Below are 19,849 nucleotides of genomic sequence, written 5' to 3'. Positions count from 1 at the left end.
TCATTCTTGGGATGTGGGCGTCACTGGCAAGGGCTGACATTTATTGCCCATTCCTAATTGCCCCTTGAGAAGGTGGTGGTGAGCCGCCCTCTTGAACCGCTGCAGTCCATATTGGCGAAGGTACTGTTGGAGAGGGAGTTCCAGGATTTTGACCTGAAGGAACAGTGATATTAACCTTAGTGGCCTGGAGAAGTTGGGGTGGAGGGAGGGGCAGGGGGAGGGGGAATCACCAAGGATTTCGGTTCACTATCCAAGCCGGCACAGACACGATGGGCCGAAGGGCCTGTTTCTGTGCTGTATAACTTTGTGACTGAGGTATGGGAGTGCTGCTTAGTGCCTTTGGCACTGCATGCCAGTGCCTTCAGGAGACAAGGGAAGGTTTATTGGAAAATAAGCAAAAAGAGAAACAGATACTCATTTCAAATTATGCCAAAAATTAAAACAATCTCCCCAAGGTCCTTTTGGTGCTGCTTAATAAACATCATCCAAATTAAACAGTGAGATCACATTGAGAGTCTCAGATGACATCAGGTATAAGTAGATTCCAGAACTACCGTGTGCTTTGCAAGCTCAATGATGTCACCTGACAGCACAGTTGTAACCTTACACAGAGGGCTCCAAGCTGACTGTCATTGCTGGGCAGGTAATGAGTGAATAGCAAATCAACAATTGAACACAAGGAGGAGCAGTGTCACCGGGAAAGCCACTTTGGGTGTGTCCTGCATCAGTTGGATCATCTGTCACAGTGTGGACCTTTGCAATGTATTTTGACTTGCTTTGTTTCCCACTTCTCTAGTTTTCTCATCTCTCCTAAAGGCATGGGAGTGGTTCCCCAGCTCTGCCCACACCTCCCTCAACATAATTGGCATTCTGCGTGTCTGAGCCAGCACAGTGTCTGTGAATGTGTGGGCAGGCTGCTCGGCTGTGTGGGTACAGCAGACGAGACCCATCTTGCTCTCCCATGATGCCAGCCTGCCAGAGCTTCTCAGATTTCCTCCCTCTCGCTTCCGTTCTCCAGGGCTGGCACCCCATTTTCCAGCCAAGAAGGCAGGCGGGCATCTGCCAGTACTGCTGCCAGCCTGCTCTGGGATCACTCCTCCTCCGTTTCCTACACTGCCTGCACCCATGAGGAAAGGCCTGATTGGCTTCTTCCCCGAGTGACATCGCTGAAATTAGGATCTTGCTGTATGGGACGTCATTGGTCAGACATGCCGCTGGGGTGGGCAGTGTATTTATTGTGACGCGCAAGGTGGCACAATTGGGTAGGACAGGCTGGTTGGACCAGAGGGTCTTTTCCTATCTGTTACTGTTCATATATTCGTAACTCCTGACAGGACTGGGAACTGATTCTGTTCTCTCAACCTAGAGCTTATTTGCAGATATGTGGAGTAGGTGGGCTGATGTGTGGGAATGGGTGGTGGTGAGGGCGACCAGGAAAATAGCAGGGAGCCGGGTCAGGACGACTCCCCTGATGCATTTCTGCTGCCGGGGAGGTTTCCCAATGCTGGGACCAGATGTGTATTGGCTGCTTGCTGAATGGAGGCAGGCAGTCCAGATGAAGTCCTATTAAGGGCTATTCTGCCGGAGGTGGAGCGCAATCCCCCATCACCTCCCCTCCTGCCCCTGCCCCGACCCCGCCATGTGGGGAGGCTGCCATTTTAACGGGGGCGGATTCCCTCCGACCATCCAGGGGGCCATCAGAGCCAGAGGCTCCATCCTCCAAAGAGGGGGCTGTGAGCAGGGGAGTTTCCCCTCCAATCGGAGGGTCCTGCCTGCTTGGCCCCTCTGATTTGTAATTTTATACTTACCTCTCCGAGGGCGCCTCCATGTTGAGGCGCCTTTTCGATCCCCAACCTGCCTCAGCAGCCTGTCCCGGTGGGGCTGCCCAGGCTTCAGAGCTGCCGGCCCTCCCAAGCCCACCTGCCATCCTTAATTGGATGGCGAGCTCGGAGATGGTCAATTAGGAGGCCGCCTCTGGGAATATCCCTGTGCTGGTTTCGCTGCTGACAAGTGCAGGCTCAGGAGCCCCATTTGGTCCCGATGCCAGGGTCCCAAAGCCCCTGGTAAAATTCTGACCCCCCACCCCAGCAGTCAGTTGTGCCAGTCAGCGCTCAACTCAATTTTATGGTTAAAATAGTTTTGATAGTCTTATTTTAGACAAAGCTAGGGGGAGTCAATTTCATCTGAGCCTTCTGTCAAACAGATGCCAAAGTTGCAGTGATGGGAGAGGAGAAGCTCCAAGGGGATTCAACCCCAGAAACCTTGGCCGAGAAATTCTGGTGAGCTTATTTTGCTGGGAAAGGTCAGGTCACTTTGATGCCAGCAAGGGACTGTAGGTAAGTAAGGAAGGGTGGTTGGGTGGGGCGGGGCAGATGTTGGCAGGGGCAATTGGGTTGCTGGGGTGACTGGGATGGGAAGCAATCTGGAATGAGGTGTGACTGGGATGAGGGGGGAATCAGGAATGGGGGGATTGGGCGACTGGGAGGAGGGGATTATCCAGTTGGGAATGAAGCAGTGGTCAGAGATTGGGTGGGGGGAGGTAGTGGTGGCGATCGGGGACTTAATCAATGTTCAGTCGGAACCCATGTTCACCCCTGCTCCACATTCAGGTAAGTTTATTTGAAGATCTTACATTGTTGGTTGCGACCTAACAGGCAGTCCTTCTAAGGCGCCGACTGCATTCATCCACTTTGTTAGGGTTTTAGTTACTCTGGACTACGTGGAGTCCATTTTATCGATGTTTGAGTCACACTGTGGATTGTAATGGAGCTTCTCTCTAGAACAAAGGGCAGGTTTGTTCTGACTGGGAGGTTCAGAATTACATATTTTATAATAGTACGGTTGCAGCTGCATGATTATGTATTACACATTGAACATCAGATTTCACAAGAGGTAAATGGCAGCTTACGTTCAAGAATATGGAGACTGAGTGAAGCATTGCATATTTCCCTCCTTGACTCTTACTTTCCATGGGCAGGAATGCATCTTTCTTTCTAATTTCTTCTTGCAGAAAGTGGTATCGAACCTGTTCCAACAACGTTCCCTTCACAGGAAACTGTTCTGTGCCATAAAGTTAAGCTGGAAATAGATTAGAAACTGATAGATATAGAACAGCTTTACTCAGCTATCACTGAGAACCATTATTCCTGGCTGCCAGTGAGCTGGCTGTTTGTGTAGAATTTCTTTATGCATATCTCATTCATTCAAAATAGGTCAGTGGCAATCTTGAACTCTATCCTGTAATATCCTGTCACGTATGCATGTCAGTGGCAATGCTTAACTCTGTTCTGTGTTAGGCTGGTAGCTCTGTTCCATTCAAATAAAAGCCTTTCTAATTCAGTGCTGCAACTAAGCTTCCATCTCCTTTATCTGCAGATCTGCAAGGTTATATAAAGCTGTATCAACCTCTGACATCCATTTTCCCATCTCAGGCACAACAGTTATCAAACGTAACCTAAGGCCCGAAGAATAACACTCCAATCTCCCAACATCTCTTCATTCACTGCATTCACTGCAGCGGTTCAAGAAGGCAGCTCACCACCACCTTCTCATGGACAATTAGAGATGGGCAATAAATGCTGGCCTGGCCAGTGACTCCCACATCCCATGAAACAAATTTTTAAAAATCACAAAGACCACCTACTTCCACCTCTGCTATACTGCCCGCCTCCACCCTGGCCTCAGCCCATCTGCTACTGAAACTCTCATCCTTTCCTTTCTCACCTCCAGACTTGACTATTCCAATGCTCTCCTGGTTGACCACCTATCCTCCAAACCTCCATAAGCTTCAGCTCCTCCAAAACTCTGCTGCCTATATCCTATCCTATACCAAGTCCCGCTCACCCTCACCCCTCACCTCGCTGATCTTCATTGGCTTTCGGCCCCCTTCTTGACTCTACTTTTGTAACCTCCTCTAGCTCAAATCCCCCCACTCCCCTAACTCTCCATTCCTCTGACTTTGGCCTAGTGTGCTTCTCCCTTCCTTCGCCACACCATTGGTGGCTGTGCTTTTAGCCATCTGGAATTGCCTCGCTGAACCTTTCTGCCTCTCCGCCTCCCTTTCTTTTAAGGCCCTCCTTAAAACCCTCATCATTGACCAAGCTTTTGGTCAGCTCTCCAAATGGCTCTTTCTTTGTCTTGGTGTTCACTTCAATTTAATTACGATTCTGTGAAGCACCTTGGGATGTTTACATTGTTGGAAAGACACTATTTAAGTGCAGGTTGTTGTGTTTACATCGATGACTCAGGTCAGCTCCTTACCGTCCTGGAAAACTCTTTGGGCTGGATTTTATGTTGGACGGACGCCACTTCGCTTTAATTGTTCTGAGGCGGGACTTCCACCCACTTGAGAGAGGAAGTCCCACCTCATTGAGCTGTCGGCCGGCAGCGGTGGCCACTGCTGGCACTGCAGCCCAGCCAACTGAGGAGGATGCCATGGAGCCAGGATCCAAGGTAGGTTTTGGTTGCCTCGCCGGGGGTAATTGGCCGGGCCCCGGCGAGGCAAGGGTGGTTGTTTGGGGGGAACGGGGGGTGGTGGGGGGGCGTCTTGGGTCCTGGGGGTGGTTGGGGAAGTGGAGGCGGTCCTCAATCGGGCACCCTGTGCCCATTTGTCAGGGCCCACCACAGGGCGCTGAGGCCCCCAGCTTTTACTGGGTGACCTTTCTCGGCTCCAGGACGCCCGCTTGCCACGCGTCAAATCCCCGTGGAGGCGGGCAAAGGCCCTTAAGTGGGGGTTAATTGGCCACTTAAGGGCCTTGATTGACCTGGGGCGGGCAGCCTGTTTTTTGCCCCCACCACCCCCGCGCCCTACGTAAAGTGGGTCAGGAAGGCCTCCCGGAGCCTCCCGCTCCATTTTAGGACCCCCCCCCCACCCCCCCCCGCCACCATCTGACAGGTTGGGGCGGCGTAAAGTTCCAGCCTTTGTCTAAAATAACATTTCAAACCCCAAAGATGGTCCAGACCCCATGCTATTTAGTGCTGCAAGAAGACACCCCAGGGATACCTTATTCTGGCGAGGTATCCTTTATGTGGTCACGAGGGATGACGGAAATATTCATGCTAATGGTAAGGATGTAAGTACGCACACATCATGGGTCTGGATTAAACAACTACTGTGATCGCTGTATCAACATATGAGGTTTTTCATTTACACTTAAACAGTTATAGGCACTGCTTAAGACTATTACTATTGTTAACCTTATGACAGGACAGGATGAATTTCTGTCTGATACTTGGCAGTATACTGATGGCCTGGAGCAGAAAATAGGCAGAAAGACATTAGCATTACACTGCCAGCTGTGGCTCAGTGGGTAGCATTCATGCCTCTAAGTCAGAAGTTTGTGCTTTCAAGATCTAGGCTGGCATTCCAGGGCAGCACTGAGGGAGTGCTGCACTGTCGGAGGTGCAGTCAGTTGGATGAGGCAATAAACTGAGGCCCCTGTCTGCCCTCTCAGATGGACATAAAAGATCCCATGGCACTATTTTGAAGAAGAGCAGGGGAGTTCTCCCCGGTGTCCTGGTCAATGTTTATCACTCAATCAACATCAGTAAAGCAGATTATCTGGTCATTTATCACATTGCTGTTTGTGGGAACTTGCTGTGCGCAAATTGGCTGCCGCATTTCCTACTACACTTCCAAAATACTTCATTGGCTGTCAAGCACTTTGAGGTATCCTGAGGGCGAGTCTTTTTTATTGCTTTTAATTATGTTGTAGCTTAATGGCTCTGGTTAACCATAGCACCTTACCATGTGATGACCTGCATTCTAAAATGGCGAGAAATGGTGGGAAGGATCAACATCGACTCCCCATTGTAAACATAATGCCTCGCTGGAACTCTGCCCACTTTGTGCCCACTTGTGTGGATCTTTATGGGCATTCTCTGGGTGTCGAACAGGCGAAGGCAGTCGCGTTCCTGCATTTTCTTTCCCAAAGAAGACAGCGCCCCACACTCTTTTCAACATTTAGTGCACCATTGCAAGCACACCGCAGTTATATTTAAGGCTATCACCTGGATTTTCTTTCAGCCAAGTCGGAATCCTTAAGAGACACAGGTATATGTGCAACTATGTGAACCTGGTTCTCCGACGGCCACTTTTGTTCCATTTGCTATTTCCATTCTTCATAACACCCGTGAACCTTTCGAGTCATAAATATGGACCAGCCAGTAATAATGAGTTCCAATCATTCTTCAAACCACAAAACTCTTGTTAAAATATAGATTCTATGGCGATTCTATTCTAGTAAAGAAAGGCAATTCTGCCACAAATATTTTAATTACAAGCCCCGTTGCTTACTGTGGGCATGTTGGTGCCAGCACCATTTGCCTGCTGCACGCGCTGGATGGTTTATATGAATCCAGATGAATTTTGTGATCAGAGTCTCGTTTTAATTACTGGAATCTGTCTCAAAAACTTCACTTCCCCTCTTGTACAGACCACCATGATTAGTCATTCCAGATTATTTATCCTCTAAATCAGGGGTGTCAAACACAATTTACATGGTGGGCCTGATCCGAGATCCAGCGCTTGACGTAGGCCACATTCAGCAAAACTTATCTGAACACATTGGGGTAGAAATTGGCATGCGTTTTCTCAATTTTCAGGTGTCAAAAGGGTGCAGTATATGTCAATTTCTGGGTGCGAGGTCCTGCACCTAATCTCTGCCGGTGGCATGGCCACGGCTTTATTTGGCCCTCGCTGTTTTTAGGCGTCCATGGCGGCTGCCTAAAATCAGAGCTGAATTGAATTAAATATGCAAACAGGGGTCCTGGGTCTGTCTGAGGATCCTTCTACAAACTGTGTGATAAACTTGTTGGAGCCTTCACCATGCAAGCTCCATTATTTCTAGTGCTACAAGGGTTTAAATGGATGGTTTTTAAAGGGACAACAGGAGGCCATTGTTGAAATAGTGGAGGAGTACTCCTCCCAGCTGGACTCTGGGCTATTGCTGGCCCGCACGTGGCCTCTGTCTACAGTTTCCTCCACCCCACCTTCCAGGGCTTATCAGCAATTCAGCAGGCTCAGATTTGATCCCCATCATGGGTGAACAGCCCAATTGGGCGGCACAGTGGCGCAGTGGTTAGCACTGCAGCCTCACAGCTCCAGGGACCCGGGTTCGATTCTGGGCACTGCCTGTGTGGAGTTTGCAAGTTCTCCCTGTGTCTGCGTGGGTTTTCTCCGGGTGCTCCGGTTTCCTCCCACAAGCCAAAAGACTTGCAGGTTGGTAGGTAAATTGGCCATTATAAATTGTCACTAGTGTAGGTAGGTGGTAGGGAAATATAGGGACAGATGGGGATGTTTGGTAGGATTAGTATAAATGGGTGGTTGATGGTCGGCACAGACTCGGTGGGCCGAAGGGCCTGTTTCAGTGCTGTATCTCTAATCTAATCATGAGGCTCGCGGCCCAATTTCAGACGAGCCTTGGGCCCAGACTTCTGGCGCGAGCTCGAAGTTTTGCACCACCCCTATTTCTGGGGGTCTTAGCAGGCAGTTCTTCAAAAATTCTCCCTCAGAAATTGGTTTGAATGACATGGCTATTTCATGGGCAAGCACATAGCTGCCTTTTAACTGCAGCACCACTAACACGGCAAGCATTTGCAAACGTTTATCGCTGCATTTGAAACAATGGTGCTGACTCAGTACATTTATCATAACGTATCTTGCCTGTGTACATATTTCCCACCCTGGGTTGCTTCATAGTGTCTGTGAATGTTGTCTACATTGGTGCTTACAAATCAAACATGTGGGCTTTTCATTTACAACCGCAAAGAAATATAAAATTAATTTCATAATTCATGCGCATGTTCTGGTTATTTAACTAATTGGCACCACATGTTCTGGGTTACAAACTGCACATACAAAAGTTACAGCACATACTATTGTCAGAGCTTTAAAAAAACCCAATAAGTTTTGATTTTTCTTAAATAAAGCCAGATTTTCTTTTGTAACAAAGGCACTGAAGCAGGAAGGGGTTGCTTTATGGATTTTTATCATTAAAATCCCAGCCACCAGGACAGTCTTCCCTTCAATCCCATCTTTCAGCTATTCCCCACTGTCACTCCCTATACCACAGTCATGAAATCATAATGATTGTGCAGTTGACATATAATAACTCCTTCTTCTTCTTCTTTGGCCTCCTTGTCTCGAGAGACAATGGGTAAGCGCCTGGAGGTGGTCAGTGGTTTGTGAAGCAGCACTTGGAGTAGCTATAAAGGCCAATTCTAGAGTGACAGGCTCTTCCACAGGTGCTGCAGAAAAAATTGGTTGTCGGGGCTGTTGCACAGTTGGCTCTCCCCTTGCGCTTCTGTCTTTTTTCCTGCCAACAGCTAAGTCTCTTTGACTCGCCACACTTTAGCCCCGCCTTAATGACTGCCCGCCAGCTCTGGCGATCGCTGGCAACTGACTCCCACGACTTGTGATCAATGTCACAGGACTTCATGTCGTGTTTGCAGACGTCTTTATAGCGGAGACATGGACGGCCGGTGGGCTTGATACCAGTGACGAGCTCGCTGTACAATGTGTCCTTGGGGATCCTGCCATCTTCCATGCGGCTCACATGGCCAAGCCATCTCAAGCGCCGCTGGCTCAGTTAGGTGTATATGCTGGGGATGTTGGCCGCCTCGAGGACCTCTGTGTTGGAGATACAGTCCTGCCACCTGATGCCAAGGATTCTCCGGAGGCAGTGAAGATGGAATGAATTAAGACGTCGCTCTTGGCTGACATACGTTGTCGCTGCCGTAGAGCAAGGTACTGAGGACACAGGCTTGATACACTCGGACTTTTGTGTTCCGTGTCAGTGCGCCATTTTCCCACACTCTCTTGGCCAGTCTGGACATAGCAGTGGAAGCCTTTCCCATGCGTTTGTTGATTTCTGCATCGAGAGACAGGTTACTGGTGATAGTTGAGCCTAGGTAGGTGAACTCTTGAACCACTTCCAGAGCGTGGTCGCCGATATTGATGGATGGAGCATTTCTGACGTCCTATCCCATGATGCTCGTTTTCTTGAGGCTGATGGTTAGGCCAAATTCGTTGCAGGCAGCCGCAATCCTGTCGATGAGTCTCTGCAGACACTCTTCAGTGTGAGATGTTAAAGCAGCATCGTCAGCAAAGAGGAGTTCCCTGATGACTTTCTGTACTTTGGTCTTCGCTCTGAGATGGGCAAGGTTGAACAACCTGCCACCAAATCTTGTGTGGAGGAAAATTCCTTATTCTGAAGACTTGATCGCAATAACTGATAAGTCAGTATTGTGTGTCAACTATGGATTAGAGGGTAGCACTCTGACAGAAGGCTGTGGGTTCATATCCCACTCCAGAACCTGAGCACGAAAATCGAGGCTGACACTCCAGTGCTGTATGAGGGTGTTGCTGCACTGTCGGAGGTGTCGTTTTTCAGCTGAGATGATAAACTGAGGCTCCATCAGCACTCTCAGGTGTATATAAAAGATCCCACGGCACTATTTTGAAGGAGCGCAGGGGTGGTGTCCTGGCCAATATCTATCCCTCAATTAATATCACAAAAACAGATAATCTGGTCATTGTTGACATTGCTGTTTGTGGGAGCTTCCTGTGAGCAAATTGGCTGCTGTGTTTCCTACGTTGCAACAGTGACTACACTTCAATAAGTACTTCATTGGCTGTGGAGCACTTTGGGACATCCAGTGGTCATGAAAGGTCATGCCATATAAATGCAAGCCTTTCTTTACTTTTCTTTCAAACTCCAGTTATTGAGGTTTCTGCATCCATCTCGCTCTCTGTTTCTCAGGCTTTTTGAACTTCTAGGCCCAAGTTACTTTAGCTCAGTCTGTTCTGGATGGTCATACTTTAGAAATCCACCTTTTCCTTATCCTACTCCTCCAAATCAAATAATGGAAAAATCTAGGTGCTACTCCGACACACTGTACGATACCTTATTACTTTACTGCACTGTGGAATTTAGAATTCTATCACTTACTTCAAACATAATTTACACCTGGACCTAACAAACCCGAAACAAGGCTAGTTTAACTTTCTAAGCAGGCTGTGCAGGATTGACGTACACAAAGGATAAAAACCAAACCCTTTCACCGCATTCCGACTTTCGAAAAGATATTCAATCCATCTCTTTGTTGTTCCAAATATTTAAATGGCAAAGAATACCTGGAGGAGTGCGGTGCTCTTCAAAAAAAATGATCACAAATTAGTTGCTCAAAAATCCTTTTGAATGATAATCCCTGCCACCAGGAGAGCCCCCTTGAATCCAATTGTTCAGCCCTTCCCTTTGCTGTTGATTGAAGCTTGATGGCAGGCTGGAAATGCTATGAGATTCCAAGCGAGGAGCCGACAGGTGAGAAGGGGACGTCGGGCCTGGGGTTGGCTGTGGGGCTGGTTGCCCTAGCTGAGAGATAGACCGAAGGAACAGGGAGACATCACGCTTTGTTACCACAGTGGCGCAGTGGTTAGCGCCGCAGCCTCACAGATCCAGCGACCCGGGTTCAATTCTGGGTACTGCCTGTGTGGAGTTTGCAATTTCTCCCTGAATCTGCGTGGGTTTCCTCCGGGTGCTCCGGTTTCCTCCCACAGCCAAAAGACTTGCAGGTTGATAGGTAAATTGGCCATTATAAATTGCCCCTAGTGTAGGTAGGTGGTAGAGGAATATAGGGACAGGTGAGGATGTGGTAGGAATATGGGATTAGTGTAGGATTAGTATAAATGGGTGGTTAATGGTCGGCACAGACTCGGTGGGCCGAAGGGCCTGTTTCAGTGCTGTATCTCTAAATCTAAATCTAAAAAATCTAAAGAAATCTCAAAATGCTTGGCTACTGTTAATCTGGATTTCTGACCTCCAACTCAACACTAGCAAGCACATTGCAATCTTTGACCAAACAATAATTAAACTCTGAACCTCTGTTTACGTGACTACGGTCAGAGTTTGTGGCCTGAAAGGAGAAATCATCCGCCTCATCAGAATTCTAGCTGATAAATTTGGCGCTAACTGGCCTACTAAGCCCCCGGTATGGCAGGCAGGAATCACAGGGTCATTCAGGAAATCGCCCAAATTCCCATAAAGATAATCTGCTTTGTCTGCATCTTCTGCAATGAGATCCATTCCGATGCTGATAGCTCTTTCTCCATGGCTTCCTCCCTCTCAGGCCCACTTCCAGTGTTCTATTCATTTCCTCTCTCAATAAGGTTAGGAGTGATCCCACTTCCTTCAGTTAAAGACCCCATTGATGCTGCTCTCCCAGGGTCATGCTCCCTTCTACCACTCTCCATGGCTTCAGAGCCCTCTCCTGAAGATGGTTGACAGTGTGAGTTTTAGGCAGGTAGACAAGTCTGACTCAACTTGAAGACAAAAAGCAAGATGGGGGCTGAGGCCTAGGGTGGGGGGAAGGGGGTGGGTGGGGGGGTTTGTCAGGGTTTGAACCTGGAAAGGAGCAGTGGATCCAGAGTTGCCTTTCTGTTAATGTTGCAGTGGATTGGAGATCATGATTCCTGACTTGCACTGGCACCTCCTTGTGATGCTGGTCTCTTTGTGTTTGAAGATTAGGCAGACTTTGTCAGTATCTGAGTTAGGGGTGCAGTTGGCTGCCTCTGTTGACCAGGAGTACCTATGAAAATTTAGCCCAAAGCAGGATCAGGGTACAGGAAATCAGCTGATCTGCAAGTCCCAACATCGAGTGAGCCAGTGCACCCACTCAAAACCGGTGCTCCTGGATACCAGAGTAGGCTTCATCATATGACCGCAAACCGCCCTGCCCCACGCTCCCACTGTTGGTCTATTCACCTGACATGCCCATCCTCATCGGGCACCACATTCCTATGTCAATTAGAAAGTGGAAATGTCACTGGACTAGTAGCCCAGAGGTCCAGGTTAGTGCTCTGGGGACATGGTGACATTTGAAATCAATTAATAAATTTGGAATTAAAAGCTAGTCTAATGATGACCATGAAATCATTGTCGATTGTTGTAAAAACCCATCTGGTTCACTAACGTCCTATCGGGATGGAAATCTGCTGTCTTTACCTGGTCTGGCGTGTACGTTACTCCAGATCCACAGCAATGTGGTTGACTCTTAAATGCCCTCTGAGATGGTATCGTAAGCCACTCAGTTCAAGGGCAATTAGGGATGGGCAATAAATGCTGGCCAAGCCAGCGACACCCACAGCCCATGAACAAATATTTAAAAAATGTATGAGGTATGTCCAGAGAGACAATTTTTTCCAAATATACTTTATTCATAAAAATCTGTAAAAAAAAAATTACAAAACAGTTCAAAAAAGAGCTAAGACTTTTTTTTGGAACTAGAATCATAGAGCAGTTTTCATTATGTTAAGAGCACGAACTGAGTCAAAATCCTGGAACTCCCTCCCGAACAGCACTGTGGGTGTACCCGCACCACATGGACTGCAGTGGTTCAAGAAGGCAGCTCACCACCACCTTCTCAAGGGCAATTAGGGATGGGCAATAAACGCTCACATCCCAAGAACAAAGGGCGGCACAGTGGCGCAGTGGTTAGCACCGCAGCCTCACAGCTCCAGGGACCCGGGTTCAATTCTGAGTACTGCCTGTGTGGAGTTTGCAAGTTCTCCCTGTGTCTGTGTGGGTTTTCTCCGGGTGCTCCGGTTTCCTCCCACCACCAAAAGACTTGCAGGTTGATAGGTAAATTGGCCATTATAAATTGCCCCTAGTATAGGTAGGTGGTAGGGAAATATAGGGACAGGTGGGGATGTTTGGTAGGAATATGGGATTAGTGTAGGATTAGTATAAATGGGTGGTTGATGGTCGGCACAGACTCGGTGGGCCGAAGGGCCTGTTTCAGTGCTGTATCTCTAAATAAAATTAAAAAAAATAAAAAATAAATAAAAAAAGAACATCTGCCCACTGATAAGAACACAGCAGAATGTCACAAGCGCAGTGCTTTTTCCTCATGAGGATTTAGTTTCGTGGAGGGACATGTCAGTGAACCAACAGGTAGTAAAAAGCTGGCAAAGGAGCAGCAGTATTGCCTGGGGCAACTTCTCTCGTATTCAAATCAGGTATAGGTGGTGCCTAAATTCGAGATCTGTGGAATTAAATACTGCACACACCTTGCAGAAAATATGCTGCCAGACAACACAGTTCTGATTGTGGCCTGTGGAATGTACAATGTTTTGATCAAAGGATTTCAGATGAAACAATGTGATGACTTTTTTGTTTTTCATTCACAGGATGTGGATGTCACTGGCAAGGTCAACACTTAAAAGTGACTTTTATTTCCCCCAGGTGCTTTCTGCAGAAAAATGGTCACAAAATCCTGAAACATTGAGAATCAGTTGAGTACAAATGTATTCCAAAGTGAAGTTACTCCAATCGAATTTTGCTAAGGATTGTCCTGGGGAGGTATCTTCACACCACTTGGGCACTGTGTGGACTACAGAATAAGTGCAACTGCTGTAAAAACAAAGTTTAAAAAGTTTCCTGATTATCATGTAAGTCCAGTAAGGAATTCAGGAGAAATTTCTTTACCCAGAGAGGAGTGAGAATGTGGGACTCGTTACCACAAGGAGCAGCTGAGGGCAAACAGCATAGATGCATTTAAAGGGAAACTTGATAAGTACATGAGAGAGAAAGGATACACTGATAGGGTGAGATGAAGAGGCATGGGAAGAGGCTCATGTGGAGCATAAACACCCGTTGGGCCGAATGGCCTGTTTCTGTACTGTAACGTCCGTGGAATCCGATGTAATATAGAGCAGCTGGAAACATTTTAAACTATTGTCAAAAGGCTGGTTTTCTTTTTGCAAAATTCCATGATGAATTTCCTTACGGGTTCACCTGATCAGCTATTGTAACTTCAGCAGAAGCCTTGTTCCTGTGTCTAAAATGTCAGCCACATACCTCTGACCAAGAAGCTTGTGGGTTCATGTCCCATTCCAGGGCTACACTCTCGTGCAGTATTGAGGGAGTGCTGCACTGTCAGCGGTGCTGTCTCTCAGATGCGATGTTAAACCGAGGCCCCGTCTGCCCCCTCAGGTAGACATAAAAGCTCCCATGGCACTGTTTCGTGACGAGCAGATTATCTGGTCATTATCACATTGCTGTTTGTGGGATCTTGCTGTGCCCAAATTGGCTGCTGCGTTTCCTCCATTACAACAGTGACTACACTTCAAAAGTACATCGTTAGCTGCAAAGGGCTTTGGGATGTCCTGAGGTTGTGAAAGGTGCTATAGAAATGCAAGTTTTTCTTTCTTTATCTGGGGTTTCCACCAATCATTTGTCAAAGGTCAGGAGAAACCACAAGGAAATTCCCGGTGATTCTATTTGACTGCCATTTGGATACAGATGACTGGCATTCATCATGTGTTTGCATGCAGTCGAAGTCGGGAGATGGTGGCATAGTGGTAAAGGTCACTGAACTGATAAACCAGAGGCCCAGACTAATGCCCTGGGGACATGGGTTCAAATCCCACCACAGTAGCTGGTGGGATTTAAATTCAGTTAATTCATAAAAATCTGGAATTGAAAGCTAGTCTCTGTAATGGTGCCATGAAACCATCATCGATTGTCGTAAAAACCCATCTGATTCACAAGTGTCCTTTAGGGACGGAAATCTGCCATTCTTACCTGGTCTAGCCTACATGTGACTCCATGTGACAGCAATGTGGTTGACTCTTAACTGCCCTCTGAATTGGCATAGCAAACCACTCAGTTCAAGAGCAATTAGGGATGAGCAACAATTGCTCGCCTTGCCAGCGATGCCCACATTCCATGAAAGAATTTTGGGAGTCTTTATTTTACATTAGATTGTGTTAGATTTTTAAAAAAAATTTTATTCGAGAAGGCAGCTCACCACCACGTTCTCAAGGGCAATTAGGGATGGACAATAAATGCTGCACCTTGCCAGCAATGCCCACCTCCCATGAACAGAGAAGATAAAATGGACTGTGCCCACTTTCCTCCCAGCTCCCATGGCACGTTTATATCATAGCAATCCTCCATCACCCCAACTCATTGCCCCTGTACATTCACTGAGAAACTGACTCCTTGGGCAGAAGGGTTATCCCCCGTACACCTGGCTCATTGGTCCTCTCAGGAACCCGTGTTTGGCGGCCAAGTAGTGGTCACGGCTCAACTAAAGCCCCTCATCAAGCAGACCATTAGAGTCCTTACGATGCCAAGCCAGGTTGGATGATGTCCTGCAGCACAGTCCCTAGATTGTATCCGGTACTATAGTGGTTTGCTGTGTGCTGCGTAACTTTTCTCTGCAATTGGGACAACACATGGATCCACCATTGGAAAAGGGCTCTCAGCATTGTCCAGGGGTGAACACTGGTGTCGTAGAGGATGGTGAAGAATAGGGTGGGGTTCAACAGTTTAATGCTGGTGGATATCTTCAGCAGCAGCTCTTTGAGCAGTGCGTCAGCTGAACAATCGATACTCCCCTGCATTAACTGCCAGGCTGTCAGTTGTTCTACCTCCCAATACACTGAATCCGCCCGAAGACCAACATGGGCATATTTGACATGAACATCGCAGGGTCACCAACAACAACGTGAGCAGAAAACGTTCCCAATTTATGAGGGTAACAGTAATGCCTGCACACCAATCATCAGCCTGGTGTGTGTCGCTAGTGCTTGTCTTCAGTGCTCTCTTACCCATTCTAATGTTTCTACAAGGCGCTCCCCAAATAGCTGCAGCTTGGGAGGTGGAAGGCTGCTGCGGCGAAGTCAAGGGCTCTTGAGTTGCTTGTTGTCACCGACTCTAAGGGCTCAGGGTTGAAAGGACACAGCTGTAGACTGCAGCACCTCCGAAAGTAGCCTGGCTTAGCTGACTTTCCAGCAGGGTGACATCAGTGATTGCAAGGGTCGAAATGTGTTGTCATCCTGATAGACGGCAACATGTTAAATCTCCATTGCGTGACTGTCCCTGCTATCATATAAACATAGAAAATAGGAGCAGGAGTAGGCCATTCGGCCCTTCGAGCCTGCTCCACCATTCATTATGATCATGGCTGATCAGTCAATTCAGTAACCTGTTCCCGCATTCGCCCCATACCCTTTGATCCCTTTAGACCCAAGAGCTATATCTAACTCCTTCTTGAAAACATACAATGTTTTGGCCTCAACTGCTTTCTGTGGTAGCGAATTCCACAGGCTCACCACTCTCTGGGTGAAGAAATTTCTCCTCATCTCAGTCCTGAATGGTTTACCTCGTATCCTTAGATGATGATCCCTGGTTCTGGACTCCCCCACCATCGGGAACATCCTTCCTGCATCTACCCTGTCAAGTCCTGTTAGAATTTTATAGGTTTCTATGAGATCCCCCCTCACTCTTCTGAAATCCAGTGAATATAATCCTAACCGACTCAATCTCTCCTCATACGTCAGTCCCAACATCCCAGGAATCAGTCTGGTAAACCTTTGCTGCAGTTCCTCTATAGCAAGAACATCCTTCCTCAGATAAGGAGACCAAAACTGCATACAATATTCCAGGTGTGGCCTCACCAAAGCCCTGTATATTTGCAGCAAGACATCCCTGCTTCTGGACTCGAATCCTCTCGTTATGAAGGCCAACATACCATTTGCCCTTTTTACTGCCTGTTGCACCTGCATGCTTACCTTCAGCGACTGGTGTACGAGAACACCCAGGTCTCACTGCATATTCCCCTCTCTGTTTATAGCCATTCAGATAATAATCTGCCTTCCTGTTTTTGCTACCAAAGTGGATAACCTCACATTTATCCACATTATACTGCATCTGCCATGCATTAGCCCACTCACTCAACTTGTCCAAATCACCCTGAAGCCTCTCTGCATCCTCCTCACAACTCACCCTCCCACCCAGTTTTGTGTCATCTGCAAATTAGGAGATATTACATTTAGTTCCCTCATCTAAATCATTGATATATATTGTGAATAGCTGGGGTCCTAGCACTGATCCCTGCGGTACCCCACTAGTCACTGCCTGCCTTTCGGAAAAAGAGCCATTTGTCCCTACTCTTTGTTTCCTGTCCGCCAACCAAGTTTCTGTCCATCACAATACTCTACCCCCAATCCCATGCGCTTTAATTTTATGCTAATCTCTTATGTGGGACTTTGTCGAAAGCCTTCTGAAAGTCAAATAAACCACATCCACTGGCTCCCCCTCATCAACTCTACTAGTTACATCCTCGAAGAATTCTAGTAGATTTGTCAAGCATGATTTCCCTTTTGTAAATCCATGCTGACTCTGCCCGATTCTACCACTGTTCTCCAAGTGCTCTGCTATAAAATCTTTGATAATGGACTCTAGAATTTTCCCCACTACCGACGTCAGGCTGACTGGTCTATAATTCCCTGCTTTCTCTCTACCTCCCTTTTTAAATAGTGGGGTTACATTAGCTACCATCCAATCTGTAGGAACTGTTCCAGAGTCTATAGAATCTTGGAAGATGACCACCAATGAATCCACTATGATATCAAGCTATGGCTCAGCACTCTGCGTGATCTAGCAGGAGAAAAGACAGTAGGACATCCATTATCTGACTGAAGCCCCTGTCCGTTCAGTCTCCCAGTACGTCCAAGGCAGTGGGGAGATGGTGGAGCCCAAAGCTTGCATGGCTACAGTATGAGAGATGCTGTTACTGGTGCCTCTCACTGGTACTCCCGCACGGATGGCCCGGCTGCAGTGTCCATTGAGATGATCACACCATCTATGGCTCCTTGCAGAGTGTTGATGCCATGAGACAGAACCTCACAGAAGTTGGTAATGGATTCCTTCACACTCCATGACCTGTTGTGGCACTTCGCTGACAGGTAGTCCAGTGCATTCAGTCGTTCCCGCAGTGTGGGCGATAAGCCAAAATGCTTCACATCAACATTCCAGCTGTACTGCAAAGGCACCCTGAGAAAGCCAAAGACCACACAAGAACAAAAGAGCATAAAGGTATAGAATGGGAAAATGCCTACTAAACATGTCAAAGCCACTCTTTCCATGGAGCACATATTATCTACCCAACCATGGACCCTACCACAACTATTTCATCTCCTGAGTGAAAGTTCTGCATAAATGTTTTCTTATGATAATCAAGCAAAACAACAATTGTTTCTCTATCTTTATATTTCCACCTTAGCCACAAGAGATATCCCTTTCTATCTCTTCCCTGACTGTAGACAGCACAAGAACTATTGCATCCCATGATGTATTTGAACATTTCAATCGCTACCTACCCCCTATAATCACCAGTCCCGTTCCCAAACAGGTAAACAAGATAAATTTCAGAATCTTAAAAAGAAACTTATATTTGTTAAATTAACTGGGTAATCTTTCCCCTCAGGTTTTTTTTTCTTCCATGTGATCAGACATCACGTAGCTGAATGTCATGTGATGGACATCACATGGTCAGGCATCACACAGCTAGATGTCACGTGGCCAAACGTCACATGATCAGACATCACGTGATCAGATGCCATATGGTCAAATTTCACATGGTCCGATGTCACACCATCAAAACTCCAGGAATACCTCCAAGCAGATTTGAAACAGTGGAGGCTATTCATCCCATCGAGACCATGCTGGCTGTCTAGAGAAATCCAGTCAGTCACTCTGTCCCTGTAGCCCTGCAAGTTTCTTTCCCTCAAGTTCCCATTTGATTTCCTTTTGAAATTATTCATTGTCTCTGCTTCCACCACCCTCATAGACAGTGAGTTCCAGGTCATTACCACTCGCTGCGCAAAAAAGTTCTTCCTCACATCCCCCCTGCATCTCTTGTCCAAAATCTTAAATCTGTGTCCCCTAGTCCTTGTATCATCAGCTAATGGGAACAGCTTTTCTTTGTCTACCTTATCTAAACATGTCATAATCTTGTACACCTCTATCAAATCTCCCCTCAATCTCCTTTGTTCCAAGGAGAACAACCCCAGCTTCTCCAACCTAACCTTGTAACTAAAATCCCTCATCCCTGGAACCATTCTGGTAAATCTCCTCTGCACCCTCTCAAGGACCCTCACGTCCTTCCTAAAGTGTGGTGACCAGAACTGGACGCAATATTCTAGTTGTGGCCTAACAGTGCTTTATAAAGGTTCAGCGTAACTTTCATGCTTTTGTCCTCGATGCCTCTATTTTAGAAGCCCAAGATCCCATACGCTTTGTGTCAGGAAAACCTTATATGCCAAATGGGACATATTAATTTCATCGGTTAGAAACTTACCTGAGACTTTTAATGGAAAAAATCCTACAAGTTAACTTTTTTAAAAACTAGCAGCCAAGATGGCCACTGCAATTTACATTTCAAACACCAGGGGACTGAACTGGAGACAAAGAATCTAACAAGAGGCACAGCCAGAACAATGCTTTGGCTAACTGACTAGATTAGCCAGATGATCTTTGTTAGCGAGCCATTCAAGGTAGGCATTCATAAGTGGAGACATCCCTCCGGAGGATAAACACTGGCAAGCCCAAAGAGGAGTTTTGGATTTTAGACTTTGGACCTCATTAAAAACAAAGGGGATTGATAGAACCATGTGACTGCTTGCTCATCTCTGAAGAAACTGAAAGTTTTGACACACAGACAGTAACTGAGTATACAACAATGAAGCAGGCAGCTGCTTTCCTATGTCTCCCTCTCTCTCCCCAGAAAATATCAAGGAAAGAACCAGCCGTGACTGGGGACCCTCCAAACCCATAGATCGCTACAGCCAGCAACCAGAGGAAGAGAATCAACTACCAATTCTGCCCTCAGGAAGATTCTGAGCAAGGCAAGCCAACCAAGGTGCACTTTGACCAGTGAGGACTTCAAGAATACAGCTTCAGCCGAGGACTACTGGATTTACAGATTGTATTTAAGTTCCATTTATTCTGGACTTTAATCCAACCACCAAATCTATTTTCCCTCTGTAATGTGTGTGTGTGTG

This window comes from Heterodontus francisci, chromosome X (genome assembly GCF_036365525.1).
Source record: "Heterodontus francisci isolate sHetFra1 chromosome X, sHetFra1.hap1, whole genome shotgun sequence".
In the NCBI taxonomy this organism is placed as follows: Eukaryota; Metazoa; Chordata; class Chondrichthyes; order Heterodontiformes; family Heterodontidae; genus Heterodontus; species Heterodontus francisci.
The sequence above is the reverse complement of the archived record's forward strand: the minus strand, read 5'-3'. Positions refer to the sequence as shown.